General features: G+C 44.7%; 1 long non-coding RNA gene across 1 annotated transcript; it reads left to right on the top strand.

Annotated features, from left to right (window-relative positions):
- Positions 1-207: 207 nt before the first annotated feature.
- On the top strand, positions 208-4,110 carry LOC131811194 (uncharacterized). Its single transcript, XR_009345847.1, has 3 exons — positions 208-384; positions 717-1,160; positions 2,961-4,110. It is a non-coding gene; the product is annotated as an uncharacterized LOC131811194 (long non-coding RNA).
- Positions 4,111-13,236: the final 9,126 nt, after the last annotated feature.

Below are 13,236 nucleotides of genomic sequence, written 5' to 3'. Positions count from 1 at the left end.
TTTTTTTTAAAGATTTTATTTATTTATTTGACAGAGAGAAATCACAAGTAGTCGGAGAGGCAGGCAGAGAGAGATAGGGAAGCAGGCTCCCTGCTGAGCAGAGAGCCCGATGCGGGACTCGATCCCAGGACCCTGAGATCATGACCTGAGCCGAAGGCAGTGGCTTAACCCACTGAGCCACCCAGGCGCCCCCGGAGAACTCTTAATATTAAGCTAAATGATCATTTTGGATCCATGTTTATGTCTTATAAATCCTAGCTACGAATGAATAAATGTGAGGTGAACAGAACATGAGCAGGAAGACAAGCGAAGGCTCTTCTGCTGCTCAGGTAGTCACTGTCCAACCCAGGGGCAGCGAAAGGCTTTCCGCAGTGAGCCTCCCAGGTGAGGTGCGCTCCCCTCGAGAGGCCTCAGGGCTGGGGAGGTCGAGAACCCAGCGGGGGGAGGTGGTCCGGCTAAGACTAACTGTGCGGAGGCATCTGGGACAATATCTACAGCCAAGGGAAGGTCTCCAAAGATCTCTTTCCTGTCAGCCAACAGAGGCATTCGGCCAAGTGGGTTAACCTGGCAAGCTGAGTAAAATAGCCTATTTTCCCAGGGCAAAATTTTGGGGATGTTGGGAAGGTTCCCTGCCTGCCTCCGCCCACCCCACCCCCCCCGCAAGGGTTCGCCCCCTTCAGTGCCTGAAATTTCATAATCAAAGCATCCTCTCTCAGCGAGAAGCTGCGATGCCTTCTGAAGCTGTTACCAGTCCATCACACCTTCGTGAACGTGAAGGATCTAAAATGTGGGTTTTGACACGGAGGCTGGAGAGAAAGGAAAATGGGACCTGCGTGCGTGATGTGGAAGATCGTCAGAGACTCAGACAGAAAGTGCTGGAAAGAGAACGCAGAGGGGAGGAGCGGGCATCCTGACAAACTTTGCCCCGGGGCAGTTTCGTCGAGTTCTAGCAAGGCATCCTGACACCAGCCAGGCTGTCCAGTTCTGAACAAAAACGTTTCGTCCGCTCAGTGGGATGACGGCATCAGCCCGGATGATTTAAAGGACGGCAGCAGGCAGCCGAGTGTGTAGTCGCTTGCGTCCCTAACACGTGGGGGAGCTTGGCTAATCTTAACCTTAGCAGGTTTCAGAACCTCGCCAGCAGCTGCCTGCTACAGAGGGTGAGTGATGCTGTTCTCAAGATCCCGAGGAGGCCCAGGGAGTTCAGGAGGATGGAAGTGTTCATTCTTATTATAAAATCCCCCGAGAACAGCAGGCTGCTTAAAGGATCAATGTGTGGGCCATTTTTCTTTGGAGGAGCTTTGCCTTACGGTCTCCTGCTGCATATTTCCCGGTCATAATAGTTTGGAGAAAAATATTGCTAAATGGCTGCATAAACAATTTTAATTGGCCTGGGCTCCCAAAATGTGCTATTTTTGTTCTGCTGCCAAGCTTGCTTTTTTACTGGCTAATTATGCCCAGCGTTTAACTTTCGGCAAAAAAACAGGAAATAGGGCATTCATTACTCCAGTGACAACTTTTCAACAAGCCTACATTTCAACATCCATTGTGTAACTTCCTCTCCCTGGCTTACAGTTAGTTGTTCCACAAGGCCTTTGGAAACAAACAGCTCCTTTCAGTGGGGTTGGGAAGGGCTTTGTTCAGGCTAAAAGCTTGACTATCTCCGAGGCAGGCAGAGGGAGGGGCTCCTGTACTCACTGGGTGGGTCTCCCATCTTTCTCGCTCCTCAAAGAAATTCCCTGGCTGGGCTTTCTGTTAGGCTGAGTTCGCTGCAGGATTGGGCTCTTCCATCAGGGGCCGGACTCTGCCTGTTGTTTATGCATCACTCCTAGTGTCCTGGGGATTCGGGCCACTCTCAGAGGGACACTCTCCTGTTCCCTGGGGAATCCCAAAGACAGCCAATCTCAGTTCGATAGACAGTAACTCTTAGAAAGTGCTCTAAAGCCATGCCTTATTGTAGAAGGCATGTTAAAATGATTTGATTTGATTTTTTAAAAAAAGATTTAGTTATTTACTTATTTAAGAGAGAGAGAGAGAGAGCAGGCTGGATGAGGGGGAGAGGGAGAGAGAGAATCCACAAGCAGACTCCCCACTGAGCATGGAGTCCGACGTGGGGCTCGATCCCAGGACCCTGAGATCCTGACCCAAGCCGAAATCGAGCTGGCCTTTCAACAAACTGAGCCACCCAGGTACCCCCTAAATTTATTTTATTTAAAAAATGTCCATTGCAAAAGTATATTACATACGAAGAAAGTACACAAATTATTATGTACTGCTCACTACGTTACCATCAAGTACATAGCATGGGACTAGCAACCTGATCAGGAATACATCATTACCAGCCCCTGGGACACCCCTCTCGTGCTCTTCCCCAACTACGGCTCCCTTCATCCTTCCCAAAGTTGACCACTAGCCTGACTTCTAAGACTACCATTTTCGGTGTTTAAACTTTATATAAATGGAACTACTTTTACATGCATACAGCAGCACGGCCACAGGGCTATATTTTATATTTGGGCCCTTTTGTTCTGCTTGACTTTGTTGCTTGTACCTTATTCATTTTCATGACTCTGTAGGAATGAGTATAGGACATGCAGTCAATTTTACCATAAATGGACATTTGGGTTGTCCATCAGGCTATGATGGGAAATGCTGCCGTTCCCGTGTGTGTTTTTCAGTGTATATGCCCACACATTTCTGTTGAGGGTCAGTTGGGAGTAACGGCCGGGTTACATAGTGGGTGTGCACATTTGATTTTTATAGCGGCAGCCAAACCGATTTCAAAGCGACTATGTATGTAGGCTGCCACCACACCCCTTCCTCGGCACCACTTGGAAATGTCAGTATTTTTTATTGTAGCCAGGGCTAAATGAGTAGTGGTTTCTCAGGATGATTTTGATTTGCTTGTTCTTGACAATCGATGAAGTTGAGCACTTTGTCCTATGTTTATTCGTGATTAGATTAGGATAAGATGGAGACTGAAGCACTCTATGATTGAAATCTGGAAAATGATATTTTCACAGAAGAAGAGGCTGCCCAGATTTCCAGCTCCTGAATCAGCAAGGATCCAAAAAGAATGATCAGATCCCCACAGTGGACCTGCAATTGCTCTAGTGATGTGGGGGAACCAGAAACAGCTGATCACCCCACACACCATTAGTGCTTCTCTAAGCAATACCTCCTCCCATCTGCCTTTGTCATTAGGTATCTTACACGGTACTTTTTAATGGCTGCATTGCAATTCGCTATATAAAGGTATAAGTCATTTGGTCAGTCTCCCGTGTTTTCTGGTTTTTGCTCTTATCAGCAATAATGCACTAAAAATCCTTGGGACTAAATCTCTGGACACATCTTTAATTATTTGCTAACACCAGCACACTTTAAAACTACAGTATTTTGAAGGCAAATTGGAGAGCACATAGGGACATATAATGAGTGAATGAATGAATGAGTATGAGCACTGATGCTTCATATTTTTTTTTCCCTTCCATGAATCTGCCCACCACCTTGAACAGGACCCAGTGGCTTTCCTGAGGATGAGCTGAATGGAGTGATAGCGACAATGGTGTCAGGGTACATCTGTGCGGTCTACCTCCTGCTTTGGCTCCTTATGGTGAAATTAGTAATTATTATTATTACTTACCAAGCATGTATTTTATGGCAAACTCTGTGTTAAGCATTTCATAGTGGATGTTCCCACTTAATTTTTGTAACCTTATGATCTGGATGGCTATTATTGTGCCCATTCTTTTGGTGGGGGTTCCAAGGCTTAGAAAAGCTAAGAATATTGCCCAAGGCCATTTAGTAAATGGTAGTGTAGTAATTGGAATCCAGCTCTCTGACTCTACACTCCTAGTTCATTATGGCACTAATTCTCAACCCGTGTGCTTTGGCATTCCAGTGTTCTGCAAACTTGTCTTATGTTAGCATGTTGCTAAATTTTACAAATAAAATTATGTCATGGGGCACCTGGGTGGCCCAATGGGTTAAGCCTCTGCCTTCAGCTCAGGTCATGAGGCCAGGGTCCTGGGATCAAGCCCCGCATTGGGCTCTCTGCTTAGCAGGGAGCCTGCTTCTTCCTCTCTCTCTGCCTCTCTGCCTACTTGTGATCTCTGCCTGTCAAATAAATAAATAAAATCTTTAAAAAAAAGTAAAATTATGTCATACAGTAAATCGATTTCAGAGATGGCTCTAATTTTTCCTAATGCATGCCTTTTGCAGTTTACCTTTGCATTTCCCCCTGCTGAGAAGTGAAGCTATTTCTCCACCCCTCGGGCACGAGCTGATCTTGTGACTTGCCTTGGCCCATAGAATGGGGTAGAAGTGATGGCGTGCTTGTCTCAAGCGTAGGCCTCAAGAGACATTGCTTACTTTTGCTCTACCTCTCGCTCCTTTGTCACCAGGGGAACAAGCCTGTGCCAGCTTGATGGGGAATGAGATGTGGGAAACAAAGTCTGGGCAAAGCTCCAGATGTGAGGGAGTGCAGCCCAGCCAAGATCAGCCAAGCCTCCTAAGCCAACCTACTGTTGAGTGTAGATGTGTGAATGATCCCTCTAAGCCCAGTGAAACCACCCACCTGACCCAGAGGCTTGTGAGCAGAATGTTGATTGCTATAGGTCACTGAAGTTTTGTGGTTATTTGTTGTACAGCATGATAGTGATGATAGATAATACATACTATCGTGATTGTATCTAATGGACAGAATATTAACTATATGGTCATGAAGATGGAGAGACTCCAGTATAACTTGTCCTCAGCACAGCAAAATATCAAGCTGTCACCTAAGAAAAGTGTCTATTCACTGAAACATGTAGAGAACCATGCTCCAGGAGTATATATAAGAAGATGGTCAAGACAGTATCCAACTTCATTCCAACGGCAGCCTTGAACTGCTGGACCACTTAGGGATAGAGTGATGCCATCAACCTCTGCTGAGTACAATTTAAAGTTGCATTTTGATGACAAGTTACATGTCATATTATTCATACATTGGTTGTACTAGTTGAGTTGGGTTTCCATCCCTTGCAACCAAAAGAGTTCAGGTTCCAGGGAGGGGGGAATTTGAAGAACTACAATTCCTCCCCTCCCTTCTGATGCTCATGGTCCTGAGGACTGTGGCTCAGAAAGCAAGCTGGAACCACTTAAGCACATTCAAAGAGCAGTCTGGTTGTTCCCTGTGTCAGCTTCCTCATCTTACCAAGAGGGCCTCCTCCCAGAGATGCCTGGGTATAGACCAAAGAGGATGATGTTTCTCTGTAACAAATCACCTTTGCCAAACCCCATCCCTGCCCCAAGGCTACCAGCCTGGTGTCTCTTCAGACTGATGACTGGAATTTCGTGGAGCCGCCTCTGAACACCAGCTGAACAATGTTCCATACTCCTGGCCTTTCTCTTAGTCCTTTACAGACTTCTGTTTCAGTTATACAGGTTGTGTTACAAACTATCCCAAACTTAATGATAAAATACAACCACCACTTTTTTTCTTCTGTGGGTATGTTCCACAGGTCAGGAATTTAGAGATGGTGTGGTGGGTTGGCTCCCGGATACGTGGGTCTTCAACTGGGAGGACTTGAATGGCAGGGGCTGGAGCCATCTGGAAGCTTCTTCTTTCACATATGGCTAGTGCCTGGGCTGGGGACTGTTGACAGCAACATGCAGCCTGTCCACAGTACAGTGGCTTCATGGCAGTCAGGCCTTTTGTGTGGTAGGTCAGTGCTCCAAGAATGAGAAAAAAGCTGCATGGCCTTTCGTGGCTTATCCTCAGGACTCATCTGTACATTCCCATCTCTCATGCTCTGTTGGTTGGGACAGTCGCAAGTCTGCTCAGATTCAAGGGGAGGGTGGGTAGGTTTCATTTCTTGATGGGACAATTGTCAAAGAATTTATAGCCATGTTGGAAAACTGCCATCCCTTAAATTGATCTATCCACTGTGTCAGTGACTAAGAGCCTTTATTTTGTGTAATAATCTTTTGGTTACAAGGAAGAAAGATAATTCAAGCTAGCTTAGGAAAAAAAAAAAAAAAAGACATGGGTAATTTACTATAAGGATGCAATGGTATCTCACGGACCACCCCAAGGATGTCACTATATTACTGTTGTGTGCTCAGGGCCAGTAGGTGCTAAGGCGTTAATCAGGCAAACTCAACCCTGTTGATGTATCTCCATTCCTGGGCAGTGATGCCCTAGTCCAGAAGGAAGGAACTGGGGTCCTCGGGGAATGTCACTAATGGGAGGGAAGGAGCCCTGTGGTAGGCCTGTCACACGCAACAGAGAAGAGTCTAAAGTAAGGGAGTGGTCATGTCTCCCCAGATGGGAGTTGGAACACTGAGCATCTAGGGAGGACCCCTTCTATCCCTAAACACAGGGTTATTTATTCTAAAAGGTCGTCTTCGATCTCTCTCCCATCTCTAACCCTCAGGCTGACTTGCTGTCTCCAGCCTGGCAGATTCAGCCATTCATGGATTCCACAAATGTTTATCGAGTCTCTTTGATGTGCCTAGCACTGGGACAGTGAACAAGACATTCAGGAGCCTGAGAAAATGAAGAAATGTTCTGACCTAGGACACAGGAGTCCTGATTCTGCCAGTCACTCTTGAAATAACTTTGGACATGTACTCTGTCTTCCATGGGCCTCAGTTTCCCTATCAGTCAAATCGGGGCCATGACCTTGAAGACCACTGAGGTCCTTTCAGAACCCCCAGAAGAAAGATGATTCAGGCACAGCAGGCACTACTAAAATTTCAGTCCTCAACCTCAAGTTTATTTTCTGTCTTTTGCCTTTACTGCTGGCTGGCTTACTCCTGCTGTAATTTATTTAACTGAGCCATGCTGAGCAGTTTGGAACTGAGTTTGCATGAATCACTGTCCATAAAATCAAGTTAAGTGGATTTCATTCCACACAGCGCACCTGTGTATATACTCAGGGAGAAGAAGCTGGATTTTCTTGGCTCTTCCAGACCACTGTTCGAATTGCTTCTTTACAGATACAGCGTTCGCCCTGTATTTATAGTCCATTGTTATAACAGCCTCCTTCAGAGACCTGGAAGCAAAGTGTTGGATGCAATTTTTCCTTCAGATCATTTTATATAGCTGTCCTGTTTCTCTAGCTAGGTAGAAAAGCTGACATTGATTTCTCCTATTTTATCAGAGTTGGCAAATACCAGATTCAACTTCATTGGGTCATTCAACAAATATTTATTGAGTGTTACATGAAGTTACATTGAGCTAGGTATGGGGGTGAAGGTTAAGGGGGAGGGTCATGCTGCTCAAGGACCCTAAGAACTATGTGAAGTGTTAGGTAACATCAGTGTGGGGGGGATGTTGCCAGGCACAAAAAGGGAAATTTGATGTGTTGGTTGGAAGAAGAAACCTACAGAGGTGAGTGACCTGGGAAGGATCATGGAGTTTGGGGAGGATATTGAGCTTATGAGAGGGATTCCTGTTTGGACCCCTCCTTATAGTCACCCTGTCCCCCATCCCCATTTGACATAACCAGCACTAGAATCATTTCCATTCGCCATATTGGAAAAGGATGTGATGGGGGGGGTGGGGGGTGGGGTGGAGAAGAGGTTTGAGAGATGAGCATTTGTGGGAAGAAATGCCCAAAGGGTCTGCTCTGGTGCTTGTGAAAATACTTTTTTGGAGCCAGTCTGAGGGATTATAAAGGGATTTATTTCATTTTGTAACACAGCCAAAAGCACAGGCAGACTGTGACTAAAATGGCGGTGTGAGGGACTGGCTGTTTGGATCTTTGTTCTTATTTTCTATCTTGATAGAAAATGTACAATTTTTACCCTGCCATCAAATAAACATTTCACAATTTTCCTGGCCGATTTCAAAAATGCTAGGCAATCTACCCTCTGGGACTCAGAGACATATTGAGATGCCGGGGACAGGCATGCTGGGACCTCCCTCATGGCCGACACTATGCTTATGGCCATACCATACTTTTGAGTGAATGGAATTGCTTAAAAAGACTAGAAGCTTTTGCTGCACCTCTATCTGTATCCAGGCCACAAGCAAAATTTGCTTTGCTTAATGGGTTCTGTTTGTTGTGCTGTATTGGGATAAGACATGCCTACATTTTCCCAGCAGTTACTCGGGGAGCTTGAATGCCCAGATGGTGCTTGAGGCTGGGTGATCTCTGCCAAGAGACCCTGGACAGCGCCGCTTTTGCCCTGGAGGAGTAACGCAATGGTCCATTGAGCTATCCAAGCAAAACATAATGCCATATACATAATTTTAAAATTTCCAGTAGCCACATAATAATGTAAAAAAAAAGCAGATGAGATTAATTTTAATAATATATATGGTATCCAATATATCTAAAATATGATCATTTTGAAATAGACTTAATATGAAAATGATTAATGAGATATTTACATTCTTTTTTTTTTTTTAAATGAAGACTTCCAAGTCTGGTATGTATTTTATACTACAGCACATCTCAATTCACACCATCCACATTTCAAGTGTAGCTACATGTAGCTAGTGACTACCATTTTGGACAGCGTAGGTCTAAAATTCTTTTCCGGTCCTTCTGCAGACCCCTTGAAGCCCTGGAGGGTCTTTTCTTTCAACCTTTATAAGCCATGAAGAACCCAACCCTTTGGCTTTGAGTAGGGATAGGTCCCTACTTAATCTTCCAACTGCATAATTATCTCCATTACTCCCAGAGATAATCTGGCAAATTCAGGGACCTTCCATTATAGTACCTATCACCCCCCACTCCTGTTTATGCTATACTCATACTTTGTTTGTGTTTCATGCTCTGGCCTTTTCTGTACTTAATCCCTCTGAAACTTACCCTTCCTTGGTGCTTTTTTCCCTCAAAGCCCCCCTTAGGACTCAGGGGATAATGGTAAAAGGGCTATCGGCATTCTTCTTGGGTCCGAGCATGCACCAAGCCACCTCAAAATTACAGATAACACATGGCCATGGGGCAGGACAGCAAGAGCATTGGAACTGGAAAGCATTTAGAGAGCTCCTACTCTGGTGTTTTTAAAACTGAGGTACAATTTGCATAACATAAAATCAACCATTTTCAGTGTACGAGTCAGAGATATTTAGTACATTCACAATGTTACGTAACTATCACTTTCGTCTAGTACTAAGACATTTTCATCACTCCAAAGGAAGTCCTAGCCCCATTGAGCTGTCAGTCTCCAGCCCCCTCTCCCTTCCTCTAGCTCCTGGCAACCACTGCTTTCTGCTTTCTGTTTTATGAATTTGCATGTTCTGGATATTCCATGTGAATGATCATGCAAGATGTAACCTTTGGCGTCAGGCTTCTTTGACTTAGCATCACGCTTTTGAGGTTCATTCATGCTCTTGCCTGTGTCATGACTTCTTTTTATTGATGAATACTATTCTGCTGCATGTGTATACCACATTCAGCACATCCTTGCTAACCCTTGTTATTTTCCAACATTTGTTTTGTCTTTTTTTTTTTTTTAAAAAAGGGGGTATGAAGTGATATCTCCCTTGTGGGTATGAAGTGATATCTCATTGTGCTTTGTTAAAAAAAAAAAAAGTCTTTAAATTAATAAACTTAAATGTTTTAATTTTTCAAAAGCATTCCGGTTCACAGCAAAATTAAAGGGGAGGTCCAGAGTGTCACTCTCTACCTCCTATCCCCACACACGCACAACCTTCCCTGCTCTGATGTCCTCCACCGCACTGGTGCTTCTAACAGTTGACAACCCTACCCCAATGTGCCATTATCCCTCACAGCCCAGAGTTCCCATTAACACTCACTCTTCATGTTGTATATTCTCTGGGTTTTGACGAAGGTAATGATATGTGTTCCACCATTGTAGTACCATACTGAGGAGCTTCATTGCCCTAAAAATCCTCCGTGCTCTGTCTTGTTGTGGTTTTGATTTGTGTTTTCCGAGTGACTCATGAAATTCAACCTCAGTCTGGTGGTGGTTCTGCAGCACCGTGAAAGCCCCCCAAGGGATCACCATGGTAAGGAAGAGATGAAGACCCAACAGGTAGCAACAGTACTCAGGGCTCCCACTCCCCCCTCTGCCACAATCATTCTGCTCATGTCTATTGGGTATGCTTGACTTACTCAATATGCCATTTGAGGAGGGGGTATTGAGGCTCCCGTAAATTTGGCAGTCATTTACCTGGTCTTACAAGATACTTAGCTAGTGTCTTGATTGGTAACTTCCAAAACCAGTAGCAGAGCCCTATTTTTCTGACTCCTGGTCGCATTCTCTTTTGGTGTTCTCGTCCTATCATTAATAACCACAACAGTCACAACCACATAATAAATGTTTACCACGTGGCAGGCGCTATGGTGACACTGTTGTGTAACTCACTCAGAAAAGCTCTAGAAGGTTCATGCCATTGGGAGGCACATAGGACACTTAGAATGGATGTCTTCACCATGGCCCGCCTGACTCCTCTGTAACCTCTTACCTACCCCTTTTCCACTCTAGAACTCTGCTCCAGCCACACCATGTTCTTGCTGTTCTGGGAGAAGACTGCCATGTGCCAGCCTCAAGGCTTCTCATCATTCTACTCTCCTGTTCCACTAAACGATAAGCTCTTACAGCAGCTTAAATAAAAGAGCAATGACTTTATCAACCAAAGGAAGTCTGGAAGTAAGCAGACCTCCGACATGGGGGTCATCAAAGATCCAGGCTCCTTTTTTCCTTTTCCTGCTCTGTCACCTTAGAGTGTCTTCCATTTGAATGGTTCAAGATGGCGCTGGACCACTAAAAGTCTACCTGTGTTCCAGGCAGTAGGAAGGAGGAAGGCGAGGAGGACAAAAATGGAATACTTCCCAGCTGAGTCAATTTCCTCCCAGCAGACTTCCCAGAGACCTGATGAAATGCCTACTTAGATCTCACTTGGCCTCAGTTAATGTCAAGAGAAGATGGGAAATGAAATTTTTCTAGCTTATCTTTTGTCACACCAAATAAATTGGGGTTCTATCCTAAAGAAGGAAAGGAGTATGGATACTTGGAGACACCTAGAGTCTACCACAGATATTCACTGGAAGTACTTTTTAAAAGTAAAACTTTGGAAATAATATAAATCTGAAAACATGATTGACTCAGCAAATTAACAGATTCATCAATATCATGTGTGCTTAAATATTACATTTTAGAAGAATATTTAATGACATGATAAAATGTTTATGATGCTGAGTAAAAAAGAGATGACTGCTTTTCTAAGAAAACAATTAAGATATTCTATAAAAATCATAAAAGAGAGGGACAGCTGGGTGGCTCAGTCAGGTGTCCAACTCTTGATTTTGGCTCAGGTCATGACCTCAGAGCTGTGAGATCAAGCCCTTGTGTTGGGCTCTGCACTGGGTGTGGAGTCTGCTTAAGATTCTCTCTTTCTCCTTCTCCACCCTGCGCTCTCCCTCTCTTTCTTAAAAAAAAGGGGGGGGCGCCTGGGTGGCTCAGTGGGTTAAAGCCTCTGCCTTCGGCTCAGGTCATGATCCCAGGGTCCTGAGATCGAGCCCCACATCGGGCTGTCTGCTCCTCAGGGAGCCTACTTCCTCTTCTCTCTCTCTCTGCCTGCCTCTCTGCCTACTTGTGATCTCTGTCTGTCAAATAAATAAATAAAATCTTTAAAAAAAAAGGGGGGGGGGACCATAAAAGAGGAACAGCTACTTGATATTATAAAAGAATTATGGTACTCTGATTATCTTTAAAAAAAGAGTCCTTATCATTTGGTGATGTATTTATGGATGAAATGTTATGATGTTATGATGTCTAGAATTTGCTGTACAGTGGAGGAGAAACAATGTTGGGGTGGGGGTACGTAGATAAAACAAGAATGGCCATACGTGGGTAATTGCTGAAGCTGTGAATAGAAAATGGAGGTTTGTGATCCTATTTTCGTTTTCTTTTATGCATGTTTGAAACTTTCCATTATAAATTTTTTTTAAAGGATGAAGTACAAGTCATTTAACCTCTGTCTCATTTCTCAAATGGACTAATAATAATAATTAGTTCATAGGGTGGAGTGGAGATTAAATGATATGATAGATTTTGTAAAAATACTGAGATGAATAAAGGCAGTCAGAAATGCCAGTTCCTCCCAGCAGGTTGGAGCTAGCATAAAGCCAAGTTAAAAACAAAAGCCAGGTTCTCGGACTCTGCTTCTTGGAGTCTTTCACTCTCAACTTCACCTTCCCTGCTAACCCCACCCCTACCCCCACCCTTGCCAGGGGTGGCAAGGAGGTTCTGGGACAGCTAGGTGCGATTCATAGCCAATGGCAAGGCAGGTTCCATGCTCGGATCTCCCAGGCCTTCAATGCCAGCTCTAGAAGTACCTATGTTCTTGGTCTATGCATGAGGCCCATAGACCACTATGCACAGATGTCACCCATTCGACTGCCACAGGCTGGGTCACACAGCACTCCACAAGCTGGCTGTGTGGCCTTGTGCAAATGACTGCCCTCCCAAGGCCTCACTGTCCCTCTGTCTAAGGAAGGGACTGAACACGTGGTTTCCAAGGGTACTGTGCCCTTGATGTTTTCAGAAGATAAATGTTAAGGGACCCCTGGGTGGCTCAGTTGTTAAGTGTCTGCCTTGGGCTCAGGTCATGATCCCAGGGGGATCGAGCCCAGCATTGGGCTCCCTGCTCTGCAGGAAGCCTGCTTCTCCCTCTCCCACTCCCCCTGCTTGTGTTCTCTTTCTTGCTGTATGTCTCTCTGTTGAATAAATAAATAAAATTAAAAAAAAAAAAGAAATATGAATACTTGAAAAAAAGATAAATGTTAATGTAATAACAACAGCCAGCATTTGTTGAGTGCCTACTATGAACAAGGTATAATGCTAAGCACCTTATAAGCTTTAATTCGTGTAATTCTTACAACCTTTTGAAGGCAGGATCTATTATCATCTCCTTATTGCAAATGAACAGGTAGGCTCAGAGAGGGTAAATCACGGTCACAGAGCTCATAGGTAGCAGAGCTGTATTTTGAACTCAGGCAGAATGCCCCAGAGTTTAGTCCACAGGAGAAAGGAGCCGCCTGAGTGTCACCGAGTGCATCTCTGTTAAGAAGGCAGCATTGGGGGGCACCTGGGTGGCTCAATCGGTTAAGTGTCTGCCTTCGGCTCTGGTCATGATCTCAGGGTCCTGGGATTGAGCCCCACATCGGGCTCTCTGCTCAGCAAGGAGCCTGCTTCCCCATCCCTCTCTCTGCCTCTCTCTCTCTCTCTCTCTCTCTCTGTCAAATAAATAAATAAATAAAATCTTAAAAA

Source organism: Mustela lutreola, chromosome 1, assembly GCF_030435805.1.
Source record: "Mustela lutreola isolate mMusLut2 chromosome 1, mMusLut2.pri, whole genome shotgun sequence".
NCBI classification, from domain to species: Eukaryota; Metazoa; Chordata; class Mammalia; order Carnivora; family Mustelidae; genus Mustela; species Mustela lutreola.
This window is presented reverse-complemented; position numbering and strand designations above follow the sequence as displayed.